The sequence below is a fragment of the Oryctolagus cuniculus genome, chromosome 18, assembly GCF_964237555.1.
Source record: "Oryctolagus cuniculus chromosome 18, mOryCun1.1, whole genome shotgun sequence".
NCBI classification, from domain to species: Eukaryota; Metazoa; Chordata; class Mammalia; order Lagomorpha; family Leporidae; genus Oryctolagus; species Oryctolagus cuniculus.
Genome location: NC_091449.1, coordinates 33,282,359 through 33,306,624, shown reverse-complemented (window position 1 = coordinate 33,306,624; position 24,266 = coordinate 33,282,359). Strand labels below are relative to the sequence as shown.

Below are 24,266 nucleotides of genomic sequence, written 5' to 3'. Positions count from 1 at the left end.
CAGAGAGAACCTGACAGACAGACAGAGAATGAGCGCTCCCACTGCTGGTTCACTCTCCGAACGCCCACAACAGCTAGTCCAGGCAGAAGCTGGGAGCCAGGAACTCAGCCCAGGCCTCCCACGTGGGAAGTAGGGACCCAAGCACATGGGCCATCACTGCTGCCTCCCGGGGTCTGCATTGGCAGGAAGCTGGAGGCAGGAACTGGGGCTGGAGATAAGACCCCGGGCATTGTGGGTCAGGGGTGTCTTCTGGACTGAATACCTGCCCCAATGGCAGAAGCTGGCCCGAGCCGACAGGCAGCTCTCCACGGGCGTTCTCAGGTTCGTGTCGCTGGACGCCTCTGTGTTGTCCTGCAGGAACGCCTGTGTGTGTGACCATATCCGGGGTGTTCCCAGATAGGAAGCGCAGCGCACTGCTGTTCTAGAGTCGGAAGCAGCCTGGATTCTGGAACACATGTGACGCAGGGTTTCGGATAAGAGTTGTGGACCGTGCCCTAGGACACGAGCCGAGTCAGTACTCAGCAGAAACGCCGTGAGCTGCCATGTGGCCATGCAGGCCACGAGCACAGGTGCTTGCACGCATGAGCAAGCTGCTCCTCTGGCCTGGGGCTGGGGTGCCTGCACGAGGTCCATTTGTGCTTGGGACCTCAAGGAAGGGCCAAGGCCATGCCTGCCCTGGGGTCAGCTGCGGATCCCTTGCTTGGGTTGGTTTCTTCTTTGAGGGTGGCTGCTGCCAGGCCTGTGGCCCCAGCACATTACATTGGCCTGCTGCCTCTCCCGGGGAGGCGGTCATGCTTGTGCCAGGTGCTTGCCGACAGCGTTTCTCCTGCGTCCCCGGGGTGGCGGGGGCGCAGCTAATGAGCAGTGCTGGGCCTCCCTAGTCACGGGAGCTCTGCTGGGTCCGAGTGGCCTTGGGAAGCGGCAGCAGTCTGCGGAGCCCCACATGCCTGCCTGTGAAGGAAGGCAATTAGGGAGATCGGAGGGGAGCCCCCCTTCATTTGCATGTTTCTTTTCCCTCCCGGACTTGAGATGCTTGCCCCACCACATTTCCAGCCTGACTCCCTAAGCGGGCTGAGCCGGTATCATCTGAGCTGTGGCCACCTCTGTGCTGTGCACACCCAAGCCCCGAGAGGCATCCCCCAAAGGGTGCTGTCCCCGTCAGCAAGTGGCATCTGGCTCACTAATCAAGCAGATCCTTGCCTCAGGTTCACTGTAGCCTCAGCTGGCTTGGAACAAGGCAGGGTGATGTTTTGCTGGGGTTTCACAGCTTTTGGGATGGGCTGGGGAAGCTGAGCCTTAGAGAGGCCAAAAGCGAGGCAGGACCAGGGCGCTCACTGGACCAGGCGGCTGCCTGGACCTGAGCCTTCCTGAGGCACATGCAAGCAGGTGAGGCAGCTGCTGGGGGCCTGTGACATGGGCAGGCTCCCTCCCCCGTGCCTCTGGGGTGGTGGCCCCTAGGGGCCGGACCAGCGTAGCTGGGACTCACACAGACGCCATCTGCTTTCTTTGGAGGGAGACGTATTTCATTCTGGCTCGGCAGTGTGGGCACCTGCCCCCATCTCTCGTGGAACCAGGTGGTTTTGGGGTCGGGGCTGAGAGAAGCCTGGGATCAGCCAGTTGGTGACACTGAGCGTGTGCTGGGTGCAGCGCGGGGTGGCCACGTCCTGGAGACCTGTGTGCCGCTGCCTCCAGCGGGAGCCTCCCTTCCAGGCCTTTCCTGCTCTCCGCTCCTCCTCGTGGGGCCCTGGCTGAGGGCGGGCAGCAGGCGAGTTGTGTCTGCCCATGGCGTCTCCTCCCCTTCCTGCCCTGCTGGTTCCCAGTCATCCCATGGAAGGCCCTGGCACCTCTCGGGCCATCAGGGATTTCCACAGCCCTTCTCCTCCTGCAGCCCACAGGGGTGAGAACTGGGACTTGGAGCTGGGAAGGAGTGGGTGGGGCTGGGACTGGGGGCATCGGGGTTCCCAGATCCCACACCTGTCCATTTGGATGGGACCTGTCTGGCCAGGCACCTGCTCTGGGCTGTCCAGCCAGCTGCCTGCTGGCCCTGGCTCACGCTCACACAGGGCTGAGTGGGGTCTGTGGGAGCAGTGGTCCTGCCACGCCTAAAGGAAGCAGGAAGTCAGGGTTGACATGGTACTTTCTGGGGGAGGCCGAGGAGTTGGCGGGAGGTGGGGTCCTCCTGGCACTGGAGATGTTACTGAGGCTGCCTCAGTGGCTCCTACCCTCCTGCCACCCGCCTGATGGCTTCCAGGGTGGGGGGTCAGGGGTTAGCTTAGGCCCTGCTAACCAGTGGAGAAAGGGATTCCTCACAAGACTGGTCATGGCCACCACCAGTGGGACCTGCTTAATGGAAACCGTGTCCATGTCCCTTTTCTGAACACTCCATGGAGTCTGGATAGTGTTGCTCCTAAAATAAGTCCCAGGAGGACACCCCCCTCCTGGGTGGGGGGAGGGTAGGAGTCCCACATGGGGAAGAGTCCAGACTCAGCTCCCATCAGGAATGAGTTGTGAGTCCTTGACCTTCCACCCCAGCCATTTCTAGACCTCAGCTCCCAAGGCTGTGAAATGGGCATAGAGGCACTGCTGTCCCCGTCCTTGGCACTGGGGTCTGGGACTCTGGGGATTTGGAGGGGGGGTCCTGTGCGGAAAGGGGCTGTGCCCCCGGGTCTGTTTAGGTGGTCTGATGCTCTTGCAGCCTTGGCAGCCAGCCTTAGCCCCCACCCCCCGCCCCTGCCAGGGGCTAGAAATACTCCTGGGTGTCAGCTTCTTCCTGGGAACCCTCCCAGGGAAAGGGCAGTGTGGAGAGCAGCCCGGGCAGGGCTGGCAGCAGGGTGTGAGCGTGCAGCTTTGAGCCCGGCACACTTGCTGACACGCTGCCTGTGCCTTCGCCACCACGTGACGTCGGTGCAGGTGTCCCTCCTCCCGACCTCTGCTTCCTTTTCTGTGATGTGGGGTGAACGGTGGTACTGATCCTGGGTGTTGCTGGACTTAAACCCTAGTACCTATCCCAGAGTGAATGAACTACAACTATCCGGCAAAGAGCCCTTCAGCCCCGAACCCTGAAAGCAGGTGAGCTGCCTGTACCCCCAGACAGCCTGAATGGACAAGCTCCCGTGCGCTGTTGCTGCTGTCTGTGCTGGGTCAGAACCTTTCCAGAAGCTTCCATCATCCTGGCGGCTCTGTGCCCTGCTTGATTTCTGGTATAGTGACCTCCCCCGTATCTTTGGTTTTGCTCTCTGAGGTTCCAGTTACTCAACATCAGCTGCAGCGTGAAAATATTGACTAGAGGGTTGCAGGGGTGAGCGTCGTGGCTCCGCTAAGCCACCACTTGAGACACCCAGATCCTGTATCGGAGTTGGTTTAAATCCCAGCTACTCCGCTTCCAATCCAGCTCCCTGCTAATGCTCCTGGGAAGAGAACAAAAGACGGCCCAAGTGGTTGGGCCCCCGCCACCCATGTGGGAGACCCAGATATGGAGTTCCTGGCTCAGATGTGACTTTTGTGGCCATTTGGGGAGTGAACCCGCAGATGGGAAAAATCTGTCTGTCTGTCTCTCTCTCTCTGTCTTGTTTTCTGTCTCTCCATTCTGCTTTTCAAGTAAATAAATTTTAAAGAAATTTCCAAAAAAAATGTCTTTTTTAAAGATTTATTGAGGTCAGTGCCATGGCATAGTGGGTAAAGCTGCCACCTGCAGTGCCGGCATCCCACATGGGTGCTGGTTTGAGTCCCGGCTACTCCATTTCTGATCCAGTTCTCTGCTATGGCCTGGGATAGCAGTAGAAGATGGCCCAAGTCCTTGGGCCCTATACCCACATGGGAAACCAGAAGAAGCTCCTGGCTCGTGGCTTCAGATTGGCACAGCACTGGCCGTTGTGGCCAACTGGGAAGTGAACCAGCGGGTGGAAGACCTCTCTCTCTCTCTCTCTCTCTCTGCCTCTCTGTAACTTTGACTTTCAAATAAATAAATAAATCTTTAAAAAAAAGATTTTTGAGAGTTGGAGAGAGGTGAGAGAGAAAGAGAGAGAGAGAGAGAGAGAGAGAGAGAGAGAGGTCTTCCATCTGCCGGTTCACTTCCCAAATGGCTGCAAAGCCAAGCATGAGCCAAGCCGAAGCCAGGAGCCAGGAGCTTCTTCTGGGTCTCCCACATGGGTGGCAAGGACCCAAGCACTTGGGCCATCTTCTGTTGCTTTCCCACGTGCCTTAGCAGGGAGTTGGATAGGAAGCAGAGCATCTGGGATTCAAACCGGTGCTTGTGTGGAATGCCGGCGTTGCAAGCCTTGGCTTAACCCACTGTGCCACAATGCCAGCCGCAAACAGAAGTTTTACACCCTGAGTAGCAGGATGAAGTCCTGTGCCACCCTGCTGTGTCACACCCAGGGAATGAACCATCCCTTTATGCCCTATATCCACCACCCACTGTCCATCCCTTCGTTGTTATCTTGTTTATATCTTGTTTATGAGACTGACTGTCCAGGTGTCATGGTGCTGTATTGAAATACCATTAATTGTAATTAATAATGTCCCCAAAGCACAACAGTAGGGATACTGGCCATTCTAACATGCCAAAGGGGAGCTGTTGTGGGCTTTCTATGAGAAGGTGACAGTATGGTAAAAAATTGAGAGAGAGAGAGAGAGAGAGAGAGAGAGAGAAAGAGAGAGATTGCCCACACAGGTCCTCTCATGGTGTATTGTAATCATTGCTAATCTCTTGTCGTGCCTGTTATGAGTTAAACCTCGTCGTGGGTCTGTGTGTTTAGTATGTAGAGGGCCCAGCACTGTCTTCCGTTTCCAGCATCGCTGAGCTCCTGGGACAGACCCCCTGCTGCCCTGTTTTATGCTCCCTTGCCCCACTGCGGGGCTGAGGGATGGGACGCTGCGCAAAGTGGGGGCACTAGCAGCCCTTGGCTGGCCGTGCGGCTCACTGCCGTCTGGTGGCCCTCTCTGGGCCTCCGTGCCCAGTAGGAAGAGCAGCACGTGTTTTCCCGGCTTGCTCCATGCTGGGCAGTTCACTGGCGCTCACTCAGAATCAGCGCCCTGCCCTGGAGGTGGGTGCTAGTATTGTTTCCCATTTTATGGATGAGGGAGTAGAGGCTCAGATCCGGTAGTGCCCGAGCTGGCTGAGCCGAGCACCGGCTGCTGCTCTGGACTTGAATGCAGGGCTACAGGGTTGGCTGGTGTGGAGCGGCTTTCCTGCCGTACCCCAGGCTCATAAGGACCCCAGCAGCATCCTTCCCTTGTCTTCCGGGGGGGGGGGGCAGCCCCTCCCCTGGTCCTTTGTTCCCCTTCCTCAATTGCCCTAATGACTCAGCCCAGGTGGCAAGTTGCGTAAACTACTCCAGGGAAATAAGCGACCTTGCTACCAGCCTGGGCCTCAGGTGTGCACACAGCAGCCTCCCAGGGGCTTCTCCACCTCCAGCTGTCAGGCAGGAGCTGGAGGAACTGCGTGCATCGTGTGCCAGTGTGCATGTGTGCAACCTTGTGTCCCGCTGTGTGGAGGTGGCTGCAGGCCACGCGGCCACGCGTGCAGCTCTGACTCTCCGTGGACCTCTGAAGTGTACAAAGCCTGGGGTTTGGGACAGCCCCCTTCCCCCAGCCTGGAATGGACGGTGGGGGCTCAGTCACCGCCTCTGCTGGTTAAAGGACTCTGTACAACAGTTACACACGTTTAGATAATTAGAACAAAAGCCCAAAGAACAATTCCGTTCAAAGACGCAAAGCCGGGAGGCAGGGGCCGCCCAGGATCTGGGGGGCCGCATCTGTCTCCCCAGCTCTGCCGGCCTTCGCTGCGTTTTGCTCGCACTATTTAGACAGTCCCTTTGTTGTAGGATAAACTGACATTGGCCTGCGTGTTTCTGCTGTGCAGTTTGCTGTGTGCGGGGCCCACTCGGGACAGCCAGGCCATTAGGAGCTGATTAAAGCAGCTAATTCTAATTTGTTCCGTGGTTACAGATGCACAGGCCTGTCCGTGCCCTTTTCTCGAGGCTCTGTTTATTTATTAATTTTTTTTCCTGAAAAGAAAAAGACCTTTATGACTCCTGTCTCTCTTCCCATCCCCCCCTTAAAAAATAAACATACGCACATATTTTCCACAAGGACTTGGACTGGGAAAGAGAGGGTGGGATTGGCCTTCAGAGGTGCCCTGGCAGATCCCCTGTGTTGGACCTAGGGTCGGGCCACCCACCACGGCTGGGGGTGAGGGACCGCACGGGACTTAGGCGGCGCTCAGACTCCCTAGCAGGCCTTTGCACATGCTGGGCCCTCTGCCTGGGCCTCGCTTCCCTCCCTTCCTTCCTGCCCCGTGCCTTCTTATGTACCCTGCTGGTTGTAATGGACAGGCTGCTTCTGCCAGGAAGTCCTCCGGCACCCCAGCGTACCCCTGTTCCCCATAGAGCCCTTGGGGGTGCCTCTCCACTCACAGCAAATGTCACCACGTATCCATGTCTTCCTGCCTCCCTGGGCTAGGAGCTTGTGGAGCTGTGTTGACACCTGGGTGCCCAGTGGGCTGGACGCAGGTCACCAACACCTGTGGAACGGCCAGAGGCGTGAACAAATCAATGAGTGAACAGATGGATGGGTGACCTCCGTACCCACTGAGTGCCACTGCACACTGAGATCTTGCTGTGAGGACCCTGGGGCCTATCCCCCCGGTTCTGAGCCGTCAGCCAGTTATGTGACCTAGACAGCCTTGTCTGTTCCCGGGGCCCCGCACCCTTCCTTGGGAAATGAGTCCCAGCCTTTGCCCACTGGAGTGGGTGATGGGAGCAGGGAGCTCGTCCTTGCCCGGCTGCCTGGCCTCGGTCCATCGGGAAGCTGCCCGAAGGCCATGCAGAGAGGGGAAAGGGAAGAAAACTGCCCTGTGAGTTGGCTTTTTCCTGCCCGTTGCGGCCGGCGGGCTTTGGGAGTGGAATCTGCCAACAACGAGGGGCGAGGGGCGCTCCGATTGCGGGGAGGGAGGGGGTGTGGCTGCAGCCTGAGGGCCTGGCCCCCCTTCCCCGGCCCCTGCTGTGCTTGCATTTTTAACCCCACCTTTTGCTGCGGCTGGGGCACCTTTCGGGGAGCAGTGGGGGGTTTTCCCTAGAGCTGTGCAGTGGCTGCAGCCCGGCCCGTTTCCGAGGCCTGGTTTCCATTTGCTGAGAGCTGCTTCCCGCAGACAGCACCCCACCCACCGCACCCAGGGGCCGCCGAGGGGCTGGCCTCCACCCTGTCCTAGCAGCCGGGCCGCTGTCCCAGGGACCCTTGGCTGTCTCTCTGTGGTCCTCCGTTGAGCCCCCACCTTGGGGCCGGGCACTCTGGGCCAGCAGGGGGAGGCAGGACGTCCCGATCGCCCCTGGGGCCTGGGGCCCTCAACTGGGTCAACCTCTGGCCACGTGGCCTGAGTCCTGGGCCTCCTGTCTTTTCCCTCCCCATCTGCTCCTTTTCCCACCCCCTTTCTCTCCCCAAGGCCCTTCCTCTCCCCACCAGCTGGATTCCCCGCCAAGCGCTGCGCGCGGGAGCAACACGCCCCAGCCCATCCTTCTCCCCCGGCCGAGCCAGGGCGGCCGGGGACGTGGCTGTGGCCAGGGTCACCCGTGGGCCAGCGGGAAGCGCCTCTCCAGCCCTCGCCGGCCCTGCCACGGGTGCTGGGAACACAAGCTGGGGCCCCGGCTGTCTTGGTGTCCGCCAGCTCGCCCTGGGACGGCCGCCCTGGTGAGCAGGGGAGTGGGAAGAGAGGGGCGGGAGGGAGAATGAATAAAACAGGTCCGCGTCTGCACCGCCATGCCAAGAGCCCCGCTGCCGGCTGCCGGCTCCCAGCTCCACGGGACGGGGGAGTTTGCTTAGGCTGCAATCAAATCCAGAAGGAAGGAGAGGGGGACAGAGAGGGGGCCGGCTTCCAGGGAGGCACTGGCACTGTCTCGGGCCCTCGGGGGGAGCTCCCTGACGCTGCTTGCCCCCTGTCTTTCCCTGCACACCCTACCTGTCTATCCGCGGCCCCTCTTGTCTCCTGGGAGGGGGTCTGGCTCTCATCCCATGGCTGGGGTGCTGTCCCTAAGCGCCTGCTTGCCATGAGCCCCTGGACTCCATGTCTTCACACCCTCTGCTGTCTGTCCCACTTCCTGAGTGCGACCTGGCCACCCTCCAAGCTGCACGACCCTGGCTCTGGTCTGCCGTCCCGTCACAGAGGCCACAGGCCAGGCGGATGGCGAGGCCTGTGGGCTGCTGACAGCTAGCCCAGGGCTCCCACGGGTGCGCCGTGGTAGCGGGGGTTTCTCGTGGCCAGCCACTTGTTCTGCTGGGGAAGGGCTGGTGAGTTTCTGTTTATGTCGTAACCAGGCTACCGAGATGGCAAACTTGGGTTCTGCAATTACACAGCGTTTCAGGAGCAAATTGATAGAATAACGTGTTATTATTGGCTACTGGGTTAATAGCTATTTTGGCAAGAGTACCAATCCTGCGTGGCGTTGCTGGCGCAGGCGTGAGAATGGCGCGATGGGGTAGGGAGGAACGGTGGGTGCCTCTCGCATAGAGCAGCAGACTCGGGAGGACCCTGGGGACCTCCTTGCCACCCCCTCCCCCAGCTGGCACCTGCTTGGAGGATGCTTGGCCACCATTCGCTGTTGCTGAAACCAGGACCAGAGAGGTTGAGAGACCAGCGTCAGGTCACACAGTGAGTGGGAGCCAGGGTTGGATTTGAGGTCCCTGTGGGTTTTGGGGGGTTGCAGCTCGGCCTGTGGTTCTGGGGCAGGGCTCTGGCCTTGGCATCTCAGCCTTTGCTCAGCTCACGGTAGCACGCAGTGGCTCCGGAGTGCTGGCACCTGCCATTCGCCCGCCTGGAAAGCTCTCTTCAGAGCCTGCCTTGGCTTCCTTCCTCGCTTGCGTTAGGAGTCTGCTCAGATGTCACCTTGTCACTTGTCCAGGGGAGCACCCCACTCGCTACCCTTTTCCCGCCCTGCGGTTCTTTATAGCGCCACCTGCACCTGACTCTTCCGTGTTGATTTATTGCCGTATTCAGCAGAAGGTTGAGTCTCCTCCTCCTGGCTACCTGTTGAAGGCGTGAATGAGTGGGAATGGCAGTGTCATCTTGAAGCATGGCTGCGGGTAACAGGTGCCCCACCATTTGTCCTTCCTAGGGTGGATGGCTGGAGCTGGGGGGTCCTGTCACTCCTGTCCCTGGGAGGTGGCCAGCAGGGCCCCCCTTAGAGATCACGATGAGGTCACTTCTGGTGTGACAAGGAGGCTCAGAGAGCAGTGGGTTGCCTGTCACAGGAAGGGGCCAGACTTCATTGCAGAGGGGATTTGAGAGCTGGGGTTGGGGGCCAGGGAGGGCTGGCCCCTGGAGGGCCCTGCTGAGGTTAATGGGCTCAGGGCTCAGTGTGGAGGAGGTGGGCTCAGCTTGCACGAGTGAGGTCAGGAGTGGTAAATTGAAGATGCCCGTGGAGGGCTGAGCCAGGCATAGGGGACGCCATTCAACAAGGGCAGGGGTCTGAGGTAGGTATGGCGGGGGAGTCCTTCCTGGCAACCTCTGCTGTTGCCATCGCTGATGTGGACAGGGCACGAGACGACAACCTGTTAATGGAGAATTTCCCGTGTGTCAGGCACGGGGCCGAGGTGTTCGGCCTGGATGAGGCTATTTAGTCCTCGCTGCAGCCCACGCGGGCAGCAGGTGTTCCCTGCCCACTTCCAGAGGCTCCCTAACACAGCCTGGTTCACACAGCGCCCGGCTGGGCTGGCTCTGCGGGCAGGCAGGGCTCTGCCGGGGCGTTGGCTGCCTCAGCACCTGCAGCAGAGCCTGGCACAGAGTAGGTGCTCTGGAAGTGTCTGGGGAACGGGAGGGTGACCGGAGGAGGGAATGGGTGCAGGGAGCCCCCAGAGTGGGGCTTGAGGTGGGGGAAGCACTCCTTTTTCATTGCTGGGCCGTGGGCGTGCGTGTGCAGAGGGCAACACCCACTTGGGCTTGGGCTGGGGGTGGGTGGGGGCTGCTTGAGTGCTTCCTGGGGAGGGTGTGCTGGTGGGTGGGAGGGGCGTTCTGCTGAGGTCTGCAGGGAAGACGCGCACACGCACCCACACACATGCACACGCACCCAACGCTGTGACCCTCGGTGTGCTGGGAGGAGAGTGGCGTCAGCGAGAGGGGTTTCCCCGGGTTGGCCTGGTCGGAGTCTCCAGGTGCATGGAGGCTGAGCTCCTGCTTACTAATCTACCCATTCGTTGCCCTCTGGTGACATCCCGCCCTCACTCCCACCCAAGTCCCCTCCTAGTCCCCCAGTGCCCTTCTGTCTCTGAAAAGCTCTTTCAAATGCAAGAATGCTAACACAAGCTGCTTGGAGGACTGGGCCCCTGGGACCTGGGTGACCTGGACAAGCTTTGCCCCTGGTGGCCCCTTTGGGTCAACTGTTCCGTACTTGGCTCCTAGGCCTCCACCATGGGGGCCCCTAGCATTGCTTCTCTGTGATTAGATTCATTCGTTCATTCGTTCCTACCAGGGTTCTCCAGGGCCTTCTTTACACCAAATCCTGGACTTCAGTATCCCACCCCTCCCTCATCCTTCCCTCCTCCTCCTCCCTTCACCATCCAGCCAGCCATCCGTGCATCCCTCCCTCCCTCCATCTGTGCTTGCGTCTATGTATTCCTTTATTTATTTATTCGTGCCGGGACTGCCAAGTGCTTCCTCTAGGCCAGGCCCACCATGCACCCTGTCACCCAGACAGCCGTAACATCGTCAAGAAGGGGCTTACACCAGACCCCTTGTAGGGGGCTCCCGGGGATCCAGCCACTCGAGGCCCCTTGTAGGGGGTTCCAGGGACCCAGCAACTCGGGGCTTGTCAGAGCTGTCCGCAGGAAGCTCTGAGCCAAGCGAACCCACGAGGAAGCCTCAGCAGCTTTCTTGGAAGGCGATGACAGTGCTTCGGTGTGGAGCTCCGCAGACGGTCAGGCCCATATGGCTCACTCGTAGCCCTGCCCCGACACCGATGGGGGCCTGGCCGGTCACTTGGTGAACACGGAGTCCTGTGCTATGCACAGTGACCAGCTGGGGACAGCAGAGTCGGCCTGGGGCAGGCTGTGGACGTGGCACCTCCCTCGGGGCTGTGTTTACCTGAGCTGGCTTGGGGGGGGGGTCTTGTCTCCTCTCCCTGTGTCCACCATTGGACAGGGGTGAGCTTGTGACGCCCCCATGCCTTGTGCTGGGTGCAGGATCCTGGGTCATCACTTCCTGTCCATCAGGGGCCATCAGTGCACCCTCTTCCTGGGGTGCTGTGTGGCAGGTGGCTTTGCACAAATCCAGCCAGCCTGGTGTTTCCTGTGGCCGATGACTTAGACGGCAGCTCCGCCTCCTCCCCTGCGTGGTTAGCTAAGCAGTCCCAGAGGCCTCGAGCTGCCCTGAATCTTAGTTTCCTCATCTGTAGCGGGTGTGGCCAGTCAGGCTCAGGAAGCAGAGGCTAGGAGGTGGGGCCGGGGTGAGAGCCCTTGGAGAGGGGATGGAGGGACCACCTGCCCCCAATCTCCGTGTCTGGGACTTCAGCTGCCCCACCCCACGCCTCCGGCAACCTCCCCCTTCTTCTGTGGCTCTGGGCCTGGGGTTCCCCCTTCCCAGAATCTCCCCCAGGCCTGCAAAGCCCATCATGGTGATGTTTCTGGAGGGGAACACGTGGAGATCCGGGGGCAGTGGAAATGGTCCTGCTAGGTGGTAGATGTGGATGCCTATACAGCAGGTGCGGGCCACACAGGCGCTGGGTGCTGGCCCCGCCGCAGCCTCCAGAGCCCCAGGGCTCCCCTCCGCCCCTCCCTGGGCCCCATTCTCCCCACAGGGCCCAGCTCACCCCTTCTGTCCTGTCTGCCTCTGGCCAGGTGCCGTGCAGAGGCCTCAGCGGTGCTGTGAGATGCTCCCAGCTTAGACAGGAGAGCTTAGACGTCTCGAGGGGTTCAGGGAACAGCCGCCATTCCTGTGGGGTTCCCGGGCCATGGCAGGGATGCTTAGCCCAATTTTACATGGCTCGTGCATTTTTTTTTTAGTAATGTGCTTCTGATTTTCTCAGTATTCAGGCTTGTGCTCAGGTAGATGGCATGTTGGCTCCAGTGCAGTTTAGGGGACACAGTTGAGTGACATGAGGGGTCTTCACAGAGCTCTCGCACAAGGCGTGTTACGAAAACGCTGTGCGTGGGCTTCATGATTGACTTGCACCAAAGTAAACAGCTTTTTTTTTCTTGTTCTCTGTGGACTTTCGAAGTCCCCTTGCAGTGCTGGGGCACACATCTGAGTGCTTGAGTATGCAATCCCTGATGGGGTGGGGCCAGTGCTGTGGTGTAGTGAGTAAGGCTGCCACCTGCAGTGCCGGCATCCCATATGGGCACCGGTTCAAGTCCCGGCTGCCGTTCTTCCGATCCAGCTCTCTGCTATGGCCTGGGAAAGCAGTAGAAGATGGCCTAGCTCCTTGGGTCTCTGCACCCACATGGGAAGACCTGGAGGCAGCTCCTGGCTCCTGGTTTCAGATCAGCCCAGCTCCATCCATTGCAGCCAATTGGGGAGTGAAGCAGCAGTTGGAAGACCTCTGTCTCTGCCTCTCCTCTCTCTGTGTAACTCTGACTTTCAAATAAATAAATAATGTTGTGTACAGTGTGGGCGTCCCTGAGTCTCTTCCTGACTGTGGAACCATGCTTGGGACTGCCTCATGGAGCCACAGGGAGGCTGCTGGGCACAGGCTGGCCCTGGCCTTTTGGAGGGTTGCTCAGCCAGTGGGACTCTTGGGCTGGGTCCCAGAGAGGGGCTGCCTGAGCCAGAAAACAGGGCTCTGTGGCTTGAGTCAGCATGTCTGCCTTGGTCACGGGCATCTCCCCTCTGACCTGTGCCCCCGAGAGGTGGCTGTGCTGCAACTGGGGATGCCATTGAGACATCCCTCCTCCAGGATTCCTGGTGGGGCTCCATGGGGAGAGGCAGTGCCCGTGGCTCCAGCATACGCGTGCGCACACACACACACATTCTGCAGTGGTCCACACCATGATCTTGGACGTCAGTGACCCATATCCAAAGCCCAGCTTGGCCATTTCTGTCTCGTAATGCCCTTGGCATATCGGCTAATTAATCTTTGTAAACCTCAGTTTTCTTATCTTTAAAATGGGCTGACAATATAACTCATCTGATTGTTGGGAATATTAAAATGCAACAATATGTATGGCATGGAGCAAACATCCTAGAAATACTTAGCACTTAGTACATAGTATTGAATTACCTGGGTACTTTGGAAAGTTCATGGGAAATGGGATTAAAAGATAAGTTTCTTAGGGTTTGCATTTGGCTTGCTGATGAAGATGATTTTCAGGACACCCACACCCCATATCAGAGGCCTGGGTTAGAGGCCTGGCTCTGCTCCCTAATGCACAACCCGGGAGGTTGCAGTGATGGCTCAAGTAGTGGGGTTCCTGCCAACCGTGTGGGAGACCTGGCTTGCATTTCTGGCCCAGCCCTGGCTGTTGTAGGCATTTGGAGAGTGAACCAGTGGATCGGAGTTCTGTCTCTGTTTCTGTCTCAATGCCTCAAAAAAAGATGAGTTTATTGTAGTGTAACATTTCAAAATCTGTGTACATTTTTTTGGTGATTCCCATGCCCCTTGAACTCTTTGAAGACTCCATATCCCTACGTGCCCAATTAGAATACGTGCGGTAGGAGGCACCTCTGTGATACGCCGTTGCTCTTCAAGGCCTGCTTCAAGCTCAGAGTTCCAGGTTGGACACCCCAGGTGGATTTCTCCAGTCCTGGGCTTTGTGAACATTGTGATGTGAATTTGGTCTTCAGTTTTGCAATACTCATTCTTTAAAATAAAAAGATTTTATTTATTTATTTGAGAGGTAGGGTTACAGAGAGAGGGAGAGATAGACAGAAAGGTCTTCCATCTACTGGCTCACTCCCCAAATGGCTGCAATGGCTGGAGCTGGGCCAGTGTGGAGCCTGGAGCTTCTTCCGGGTCTCCCACACAGGTGCAGGGGCCCAAGTACTTAGGCAGTCCTCTGCTGCTTTTCCCAGGCCACAGCGGAGACCAGGATGGGAAGAGGAGAAGCTGGTACTAGAACCAGTGCCCAAATGGGATGCCGGCACCACAGGCGGAGGCTTAGCCTACTACACCACAGCCCCAGCCTCAGCAATGCTCATTCTTTATTCATGGGGAGCACTTCCTCTGTCCGCATCGTCAGTACGAGAGTCCCCGAAACCACCTGCATTTTGTACATGAGGTGAGGGAAGCCCAGAGGTCCGGGTTCTTCCTGTGGCTACAAACTGCTGGGGCCTGGAAGCAGCCACAGATCCAAGGGGCTGGTCCAGTGCTGGTCCAGCCCGGGGTGAGCCCTGGGCTGCTTGTGTGTGCATGTGTGTGGAGAGGGAGCAGCCTGCCTGCCTGGCAGGGAGGGAGGCAGCTCCTGTGCTGAGCAGTTCTCATTCTCCCATGGGAGCCCGCGGCTGCGGAGACCTCCTGAACTTGGCTCAGGCTCCGCCCAGATGCCCTGCCAATGACCTCCCTGGGCACATGCTCTGAGCTTAGAGAGCTGGGCGCTGGTCCCTGGGGACCGGGGCCATGCTGAGTGGGGAGGCTGCGGAGGTGGGTCTGGTGTGCGGTGGGCCCTTAGGACAGGTGGTTCCCAGCTCCAGGGCACCGACACTTGGCTCGGCTTAACTCCCTGGCATCGTGTCCCCTCCCTCCTGCTGCCCAGGGTTTGGGCATGGGGGCGGGGCCACAGCTGGGCAGGGAAAGAGTGTGCAGTGACTAGGGACCTAGCCTGGGCCCACTATGCCTGCAGAGTCTAGGAAAAACCCAAAGTAGAGGCATCGCAGAGGGAGAGAACGGGCTGGGAGCTGGATTACCTGCAGCTCACCTGATCAGGTAGGACTCGGCATGGTATCAGAAGGGTCTGCAGTGCAGGTGGGACATAGGCTATGAAGGCAGAGGACCTGTGAGTGGGGTCCCCGGCTGGGAGGGGCAGGGAGCTGTGGAGACTTGGTGGGGTCAGAGGAGCAGAGCCCCCAGCTTGGGGATCTCTGGGACCCACCCAGCACCCAGCTGATGAGATACCCTGGGCGAGGCCTGCTGTGGGGTGCAGGTGCAGGTGCAAGGTCACGTCCCTGCAGGATGCTGTTCCTGGGCTTCCCGTGACCCACACTTGTACCCCGGAGAGCAGCCTCATCACTCTCAGGTTCAGGATGGGTGTCCGGGACCACCAGGCAGACAGCACGATGACTTCTTCCCAGATGGGGAGGACCCCGCTGTGCTGGACTCGCTGGGGGATGGTTTGTCCCCACCCTCAGTGCCCTGGGGATCCTTCCTCTGTCCACAGTGGCTTGAGCACTCAGCTCCCCACCCACACGAATCATGCAAGGTGGGGTCTCCCTGTGCACAGGCACCTGATCTTGATGGTCGAGACCCCGGGTGCCTGGTCGCAGGCTTCCCTGAAATGGGTTCTGTGTGTAGCTCTTGAGAGTTTGTTTCTGGGTCATTCGTTGATCAGAACTGACTGCAAGTTCGGGAAGAGCCATGGCTGGGGGTCCAGCTCCTGCTGTGCCTGCTCACGAGCAGGTTGGTTGGCCACACACAGTTGCCGCGGGATGTGTGGATGGAGCTTGGGGCTCCTGGGCTTGGAGGTCAAGGTCTTGGTGATAGGTACACCACGCTCCCTCCATGCTGCCTCTCCCACCGCTGATGCCGTGTTGCCGTGGAAGCTTCCACTCCTGGCTTTGCTCTCGTCTTCTCCCTTTCTCAGGTCAGCAGCTCTCAGGGTCTGGCCAACTGTTTACCTCCACTGTGATTTTGGCAACATTGGAACATCACTGGTGCTGTGATTTACCTAGTTCATATCTCTGTCTCTCTCTCTGTCTCTCCTCTCTCTCCATCTCTCCCTCCCTCCTTCAAGATTTCTTTCTTTCTTTCTCTTTCTTTCTTTCTTTCTTTCTTTCTTTCTTTCTTTCTTTCTTTCTTTCTTTCTTTCTTTCTCTTTCTTTCTCTCTCTCTCTCTCTCTCTTTCTCTCTCTCTTCTTTCAAAGGCAGAGTTACAGAGAGAGGGGGATATCTTTCATCTGCTGGTTCATTCTCCAAGGTTGGGCCAGGCTAAAGCCAGGAGTCTGGAACTCCGTCTAGATCTTCCGTATGGGTGCAGGGGCCCAAGCACTAGGGCCATCCTCTGATGCTTTCCCATATGCATTAGCAGGGAGCTGGATTGGAAGTGGAGCAGGTGGGACTCCAACCAGTACTTATATGAGATGCCAGAATAACAGGTGGCGGCTTAACCTGCTGTGCCAGGATGCCACCCCCCCCCGCCCTGTATACTTCTTTAATTCACTGCTCTTTGCACGCTTACTTTGATTCATTGACTTCACACTGCAAATGGAAAGCCAGTATCATTTTCTGTAAGTCAACAACAGTAACCTTAGAACTAAGTGAAAAAACAAAAAGAAAACCCTGTGCTGGTGTCACTGCAGCCGGGAGCTGTTGCAGGGTGCAGACCCTCCAGCTGGGGTGTGCTGTTTTGGAACCTGGAAGAGGAGCTAAGACAGCACCAAATGGGCCTCATCTGAAGATGGGAAGGGGATTGAAGGGGCCTGTTCCTTCTCATTCGTGCATCAGCGTTATTTAAGCCGCCTGAGGTCATCGTGGGCTCCCACAGTGCTGGATCCCCCATGTTTTGGAGAACATGGGCCAGTGGGGCTGTCACTCCCTCTTCAAGGCCCAGTTTGAGCGCCCGGGGTCCCCCAAGGGGGCACCTCGTCTGTGCTCACATGTCCAGGATTGGAGCTGCTGGATGACCCCCCTGCCCCAGCCATCTCTCGAGGAAGGCTCCCTACAGCCCTATAGACAAGCAGGAGTGCTGTCAAGGCTGCTGCCCAGGGCCTGCACCCTGTGCGCACCAGGATGTGCTGGACCCAGAGGACCACCAGGAGACGCAGAAGCGAGGGCGTAACTCTTGGCCATGCCGGAGGCCCCGCTCCCCTTGGGATGCTCAGGCTGCAGGCAGAGCTGGCCCTGAGTGACAGGTTGCGTTGGGGTGGACAGTGATCAGGTGCATTCTTGGTGAGCGCCACGGCCTGCACAAAGCCTCAGGGGCTGCACCAGGCTCCGTCTTGGATGGCAGTGTGTGTTCTTGATGGCTTTCTGGAGAAATACGGGGTCAGTCCAGGCACCTGCCACTTCCCTGCTGTGGGGCTCAGGCCCCTCTCTAACATGGGGGCAGTGATGACGGTGATCACTGCATGGGTTGGAGGTGAGGAGCTTATCAAGAGCTTGTCCCAGGCCTGGCCACCACGGAGGACTCTACAGATGCCACCAGACTACATTCAGAAAGTGGATCTGTGTGACCATATCCCAGGCCTCTAAGGGTGTAGGGAGCGCAGGGGTGCCCCAGGCACGCAGGTGTAGACAGGCCAGGGAGACAGCAGTCAGGGAAGGCCTGTCTGCCTCCAGCAGTGTCTCAAAGGACCGGTGTATGATTGCCAGGACAGAGCAGTTTTGGCATGGCACAGTTAGCAGCACAGGCTGCCAGAGGGGTGGCCCACCTTTCTCCTTACAAAGAGGAAGGCACCTCGGTCCTCTCAAAGCCTCGGAGGGGACGCAGGTCTGGATACCGCATGCTCCTGTCTATCGATGGCAAAGAGGATGCCCAAACACATCTCCGAGGCCCCTGGGACGTGCACACCGCAGCTGTAACCTCCGCAGCCGCAGCGTGTGGACTGGAGAACTGCTCTCCGAACATGCCAAAGCCCTATCAGGATTATTTCCTTACAGAAAGCCTTCACCTATACTTAATAGTTTTAAATTGTTCCGGGTACCAATTAGACTTTTAATTTTGCTGTTCCCTCCGGCGGCTGGAGGATGTGTGTGGTTGGCGTTTAATCAGAGTTGAACGTGTTTTTTTTTTTTTTTTTTTTTCCTGTGGTTCTGGAGGAGGGAAAGCGACGAGGTGACTGTTTCAGGGTTTCCTCCTGGTCCTCCCAGGGCCTGTATCGGGGGGAGGGGCTCTGGGCAGCTCTGATCCTGGGGTTCTCCATCTGGGCGGCCGAGCCCAGGTCCCCGCCCGCCTGAGCTGGGTTGGGGGCTGCACCGCCACAGCCCCGCCTGGAGAATCCAACACCGCGTAAATATATGGATTATCCCAAAATTTCCACAGCAATAGGGTGAGTTATTATGGATTCACAGAGCACGACAAAACATCGCTGCATGAATTAGCAAACAGCTGTTTCTAATTTGAGTTTAGAACGGTACACAGAGGAACTTGTTTCTCTGTTCACTCCTTTCATTTATAATGAATTTTAATCACCGCTACAGGTGAGAAAAATGTAGAAACAAGCTTGTATCTTGTGGAAGAAACAAAGGAGAGACAGATGCTAACAGATTTGCAGCCTGTGATAAAAGGGATGTTTTGGTGCACTTTACATGTAATTACGACGCAGCTGTTTCCAGTCCCGGGTCCACGCGCGGCCGAGTGTGGGCTCTGGCGGCTCCAGGGGGAGCGAGGCGAAACCGTGATTCAGCCCCCACAGCGTGTGCTGTCTCTCGGGGAGCACGCTGCCCGCGTTCCGGCCCGCGGTGGTGGTGGATGGTGACCGCTCATGGACTCCAGAAAGTGCCGACTCCCGTGAGCAGGCAGGCGAGCAGGGCCAAGGTGGAGACTGATGGGGGAGCCTTCCAGAACCCCTGCGCTCCAGGCACCCAGTCTTTGGGGAGTCCCTCGCGGGGGCCGGCTGGTGGCCCCCTTCCTTGCTGGCAGGCATGGAGCGCGATGTTCCCCTTTAGCGAGTTTGATCTCAGCCAGCTCTCGAGTGAGTTGACAAGGGCTGGCGCCGCGCTCTCGCTCTTGCTCTCTCTCCCCTAGTCTGTTTAATTTCTGCAATAAAACTCAAGCTCAATTGCATTTTCAATATCAGTGCTAAGTAAATTTGTCTAAGGGATGGAGCAGCCTGGCAGGCTGTGTGTTCTGGGAGGTCAGATTCAAGGGGAAAGGCGCCGCTTCCTTCTCGCCCTGCTTGACTGGTGCCCCTGGGCAGGGGTCTGGGGCAGGGGTCTCCTGGGGGTCTGCACCTCCTCCTCCAGCCCCTGCTCCCCATGAGGCAGGAGACCTAAGCCACAGCTTGGCTACTGGTGCCTTAGTTTCTCCATCTATATAATGGGTGTTGGGCTGGGTGATCTTGATGGCCTTTTTCCTGTCTGCTGTCCTGGGATTGTGATTGACAGGGGCCTCCTGGCCTTGGCTTTGAAAACCGTCTTCTGCCGGGGTAACTGCTGGTCCCTGACATACAGCCTCCTGGTTATTAGTCCAGGCTCAGGGAGACAGGTGCATCACCGTTCTGTGTCCATTGAACCATCACAGCCTGGGCCTACTTCTCATCACGCCCTCTCTGCCCTGTGACCACCTTATGGTAGGCATTGGTCATGTGTTACACTTCACAGATATTCATTTATCTCATCTATGTAACAGTCCCATAGTTGGGAATCTTATAACTCCCAAACATATTTATTTATTTTCATTTTACTTGAAAGGCAGAGAGAAAGAGAGAGAGAGGGAGATCTTCATCTGCTGGTTCACTCCCCAAATGGCCACAAAAGCTGGGGCTGGACCAGGCCAGAGCCAGGAGCTCAGAACTTGGCCTGGATCTCCTGTGTGTGTGTGTGGCAGGGACCCAAGCCCCTGAGCCCTCACCTGCTACGCACTAAAGATGTGCTTTAGCAGGGAAGCTGGAATTGGAAGCAGGGCCGGAACTCGAACCCAGGCGCACCCACACGTATCATCCCCATTTTACAGATGGGGGGACTGTGGCTGCTTCCCTCATCTGTAGATTGGTGGCTGATTGTCTAAGGTAGTGGAGATGCAAGCGGTGGAGCTGAAGACGGAGCCCAGCTGCTGGCCTCCTGGCCGCTGGGAGGATGAAGATGCCTCGGGGCCAGGGCTCTGCTCAGGGGGAAGGGGGTGTGTCCAGGACTGCGGGTGCCCCAGCCCAGGGGGAGCTCCTGTCCGGGTCCCTCCCCAGTGAGGTCTTTGCCTTTAAGACAAGCCAGTAGAGAATGTTGATTTTGTAAAACGCATTTGGAATCCTGATTTGTCACTGTTGGTGATTTTACAAAATCCCTGATAACTGGTTGGCCCCCAGACTGCAGTGGGTGGATAGCCAGGTTGACCTGTGACCCACTCGGGTCCTGTTTCCTCCCACTCCAGCTGGCTGGGAGCCCTGGACTGGCTTCATCAGGCCGCACGCTAACCTCTCTGGTCTCTGTCCTCGTCTGGGGCTGCCACACAACCAGGCTACTCTTGAGTGTGAGAGGTGCACTGGGTGGGGTGGGTGTGGACCCCACTTGATTGTCGTGTGGAGATGATGACAGTGACACAGCCGCTCCCCCTGGCACCGGGCAGAGTTGCTCCAGATGTGAAATGGGGTGCAGAATACAGTGTTGCTGACTCAGGACAGTGTGAGCGACAGCAGCGACCCCCGTGGCTTGCTTTGGCCGACGTGCGTCGGGTACTTAGCAGCTCAGCACTCTCGTTAAAGTGCTTTATTTGTAAGGCGGGCACTCCAGTGCTCCCTGTCCTGTGGATGAGGCTGTCAAGGCTCAGAGAGGGGCAGCAACTTGCCCCTGGCCACACAGCTGAGGGGTGGCCGCCCAGTATCCCTGCAGTCGGCTGACTTTTTCCAGGCTGCGCTGGCCCTTTGGCTCCCTGGGTGGTGTGTTAAGTGCCTCGGTAGTGGCTGTCTATTGCCTGTGACAAGGTGTGCCTGTGGGGGTTTCATCTGCTGGGAGCTACATGCCAAGTGCACCTTGGAGGTGGAGCACAGCCGGGATGTCCCTTGGCCCGGGCCAGCTGGGGAGGCAGCCCCCGAGGACAGGCACGCCTTCTTCTTCCTCTCTGCCTCAGGCTGCTGACCTGTGCGTGCAAGTCCCTGCCCCCGAGGTGCCCACCGGCCCTGGAGCCCCACCCCCACCCCCACCCCCAGCCCACTTTTCCTGGATGATGAGATCATACCCATACGGGCCTCCAAGCCAGCGCCTTCAGCTTTGCTAACAGCGTAGTTCTAATTCGGGATTTCAGGCGGGGTGGGGGGGACTCCACGGGGCTCCTTCGCCTGCCTCTGGGGACAGAACCCCTGGCTACTTCGTCCCTCGTCTTTCCTGGGGTGGACTTTTGATTCCCCTGGGAGCCGGGCCTTTCTTCTTTACACCGTGCCCTCGTCTGTCCCTTTAGGAAATCCAAACGCCTGCATGCTGTCCTGGCTGCTGGTGACAGGATTTTCTTTTTGCTCTCTCTCTTTCAAAGGACCTCAAAGCCACAAAGGGGTGGTTTAGAGTTTCAAGTTTAGATAGTAATTAATCAACAGAGAGGCTGGGTGGATGAAAGCGTCGAGACCTGAGAGCCCTGCACCCCTCAGAGGACCAGGCACAGAGAGCAGGCTGCAGAAATACGTGCCGAATGAGAAACGCCCACACTCAGAGGCCGCCGACAGCCAGGAGACCTACTACCCGGCACTGCTCTTTCTCTACCTAGGGCAGACATCACTAATGGATCACAGAGGCTCTTCCCAACTTGTTCATTCGGTCCCGTTCTCAAGGATCAGGGAGAGGGGCTGTACTCACTCGTGGTTGTGCTGTGCCAGAATCTGAACACCAGCCAGTGGTGACTTCATCTGCCATGGCTCAGGGCCCTCTCCTCTGGGCTTGGGTTCTGCCCTGAGTCGTCCTTTGATTTCATCAAGGCAGCCGTGTTGCAGCCGAGTGGCTGCTGCGTTAGCTGAGTGCTGTGTTAGCCTGCCCGTGGGAGTCCCGGGTTCTGACCCACTTCTCTTGGGGCTCTCTGTCCTCCTTGGTGCACGCTGGCAGTATTTCTGCCGGTGTAAACTTTTTCCAGAAGCTTGTGGGTCTCCTGTGTGTGTCATAGGTGTTTGTTGCCTTCAACCAGAGGCTCCTCCACAGAGCTGAGTATTTTCTAGACGATTCCTTCTGCCGCTGGCTTCTGCCTGCCGGGCTCCAGGGCAGTACCTCCGAATTTCCTAGATGCTGTCCGGCTTGAGCCAGGTCTGTGAGTCATGTTACTCATGTCTTCGGAGAGCCTTCCCTGTGACTCAGTGCGCTGACCTTTGGAGTTTTCTGAGATATCAGCAAATGTACTCTCACACCCTCAGCTCGTCTGTGCTTTCCTGAAAGCAAACCTCTTAATTGTACTGTTTTGCCACCTGAAGATTTCCAGAATCCTTAATTCAGGGTTCCTGGTTAACACCTCTTTTCTCAACCTACCTTTTTATCTTATTATTATTATTATTATTATTATTTTTACTGTAAGCAGCAAGAAAAACATGCCACACCTTGGGCCTGTTTGTGGGACATCTCCTGAGCCACACCCCCAGGTTGGCCATGTGCCTGAGTGGGACGCTGTTCCACGGAGCTCTCCACTGCTGGCCCCCAGGCACCCGGATCCTCCCTTCCTGGCAGGCCCTTGCTGTCGGGGCCTTCTCCGAAGTCCAGGTTGGGTGTTTCCAGAGGTGGTTTCTGTGTTCCCTCGGGGGCTCCTCGCTGCCTCCTCATGTGCCTTCCTCATGGAGCCATTTCACATCCCCGTTTCCAGTCCTGTGCTCGGGGCCGCCTGGGTTGCACCTGCTTCTCACACCTCGTCCTCCAGAACACTTGCTAGCAGGTGGCAGTGACCACAAACCTGGTGTAACGCCACACATGGTCCCTGGCTCAGGCCGGGCGGTTCGCAGATCTGACCTGGCCATGTGGGCCACTTCTTGGCCTTCCCATCCACGCTTCTGCATGGCCAGTCGCTGCTGGGGCCTTCTGAGGTTGCCTCGCCCCAGCCCCGTCCCGCGTGACCAGGATGGGCCTGCCTGGGTCACCCAGGGTCGTTTCTAGATTTGGAGGTCAGAGGTTGAGCAAGCTGAATTCTGTTTGAGCTGCGGGCATGGGGGTAAAGAAGTGGATATCTGGGGGTTTGGGGCGCTGTTGCTCAGCCTGCTGCCCCCTCCCCTGGGGCATCTTCACGGGCTGCTCTGCCCGCCTTCCACCCACCCACCACGGCCAGGGGGCTCAGCCTCCCCACTCCCCAGCCCCACCCCATCCCAGCCCTACCATCCACCCTGGCAGGTTGTGGTTCTTGGGGCCGGCTGCAGCAGTGGCACTAGGGCCTGGGGAAGCAGCACTGTCTGATGGGTAGCAACTGGGGGGCGGGGTGGGGGGGTGTCTGTCACTTGCTGTCTCTGTGCTGCCTGCTTCTTGTGGCCTCATCTGCACAGTTACAGGGTGGGGCGGGGGATGCACAGCATCCTGGAGATGTTGTGAGCACCAAGAGGAGACGCTAGCGAAGGAAGCGGTGTGCAGGGAACGTGCCACACAGAGCAGCTGCCATCTTTGGCCCGAGCCGAGTCCTGGGCCTTCTGTGGTGCCTCAACTTCCCCATCAGTGAAGGGAGAGGAGCCTTGGTTGGTTTATACGCGGGGGCGAACTGATATTCACCCGGGAGTGACTTGGGGGCCACAGATTCCAGTGTCCCGCGTGACAGCAGAGGCAGCTGAGACCCAGGTCTCAGGACAGACTCTGTCCAGTGCCCCATGGCACAGGTCAGTATTTGCTCAGTCTGGGACTTCCCTATGGCGGGGCAAAGGTGAGGTGCCCTTGAGTGACCCCCTGCAGCACTGTCCCAGGTGTGGGAGGCCCAGGTGGGCTCGGATGGGAACTCCTGGAATTGGTTTAGATCAGGTCCCTTGTCGCACATCGAGGCTGTGGGCTGCTCTGGGCCAAGCATGACCTTGGATGCTGCCTGTGGGGCCCGTGTGCCCGGTGGACACTGAGCCAGCGTGGATTCCCCACCCAGCCCGGGAGCCCTGGCCGATCTCCTGCTGTGCCTGTGTTCCCTGGGATCCAGGCCCCCACATTAGCCTTGGGGCCTGTCCCAACGTGCTGGAAGCAGGCCTAGGAAAGGGCCTCTGATGGTGCCCGGTGTTCCCATGGCACAGAGGACATGGCTCGGAAAGGGGAGATGACTTCCCTAAGGTGCCCCCAGCCACAGAGCTGCCTCCGAGGATGCCCAGATCCGTGTGCTGTCTGCTGTGGGGGGCCTCATGCTGGGGGGGCCGGTGGTGCAGACGGAATGCTACAGTTCTGAAGCTTCCCGAGACGAGAGCAGGGCTACGTCCAGGTGCCCGAGTGGCATCTGTGTCCTCGCATGTCTGGCCGCCTCCGTGGGCTGCACCATCTCTGTCTCGGAGCTCGGGTCACCACGGGCCCTGGGGACTGCTCCCCAGCAGGGGGACTAGGCTGCTTTGTGCCTGCTTTGGGCAG

The 24,266-nt window shown here is 58.3% G+C and overlaps 1 protein-coding gene across 7 annotated transcripts in view; it reads left to right on the top strand.

Annotated features, from left to right (window-relative positions):
• ZNF423 (zinc finger protein 423) overlaps nucleotides 1–24,266 on the top strand; it is a 328,940-nt gene that overhangs the window by 161,426 nt on the left and 143,248 nt on the right. Inside the window, exon 1 of one of the 7 annotated variants that reach the window (XM_051833902.2) lies at nucleotides 7,253–7,686. The exons of 5 other annotated variants lie outside the window; for them this stretch is intronic. The gene's annotated coding sequence lies outside the window, so the exon portion shown is untranslated. Of the gene's footprint in view, nucleotides 1–7,252; nucleotides 7,687–7,932; nucleotides 8,645–24,266 lie in introns of those variants that run through there. One more of the 7 variants, XM_070063172.1, reaches the window with a different exon arrangement.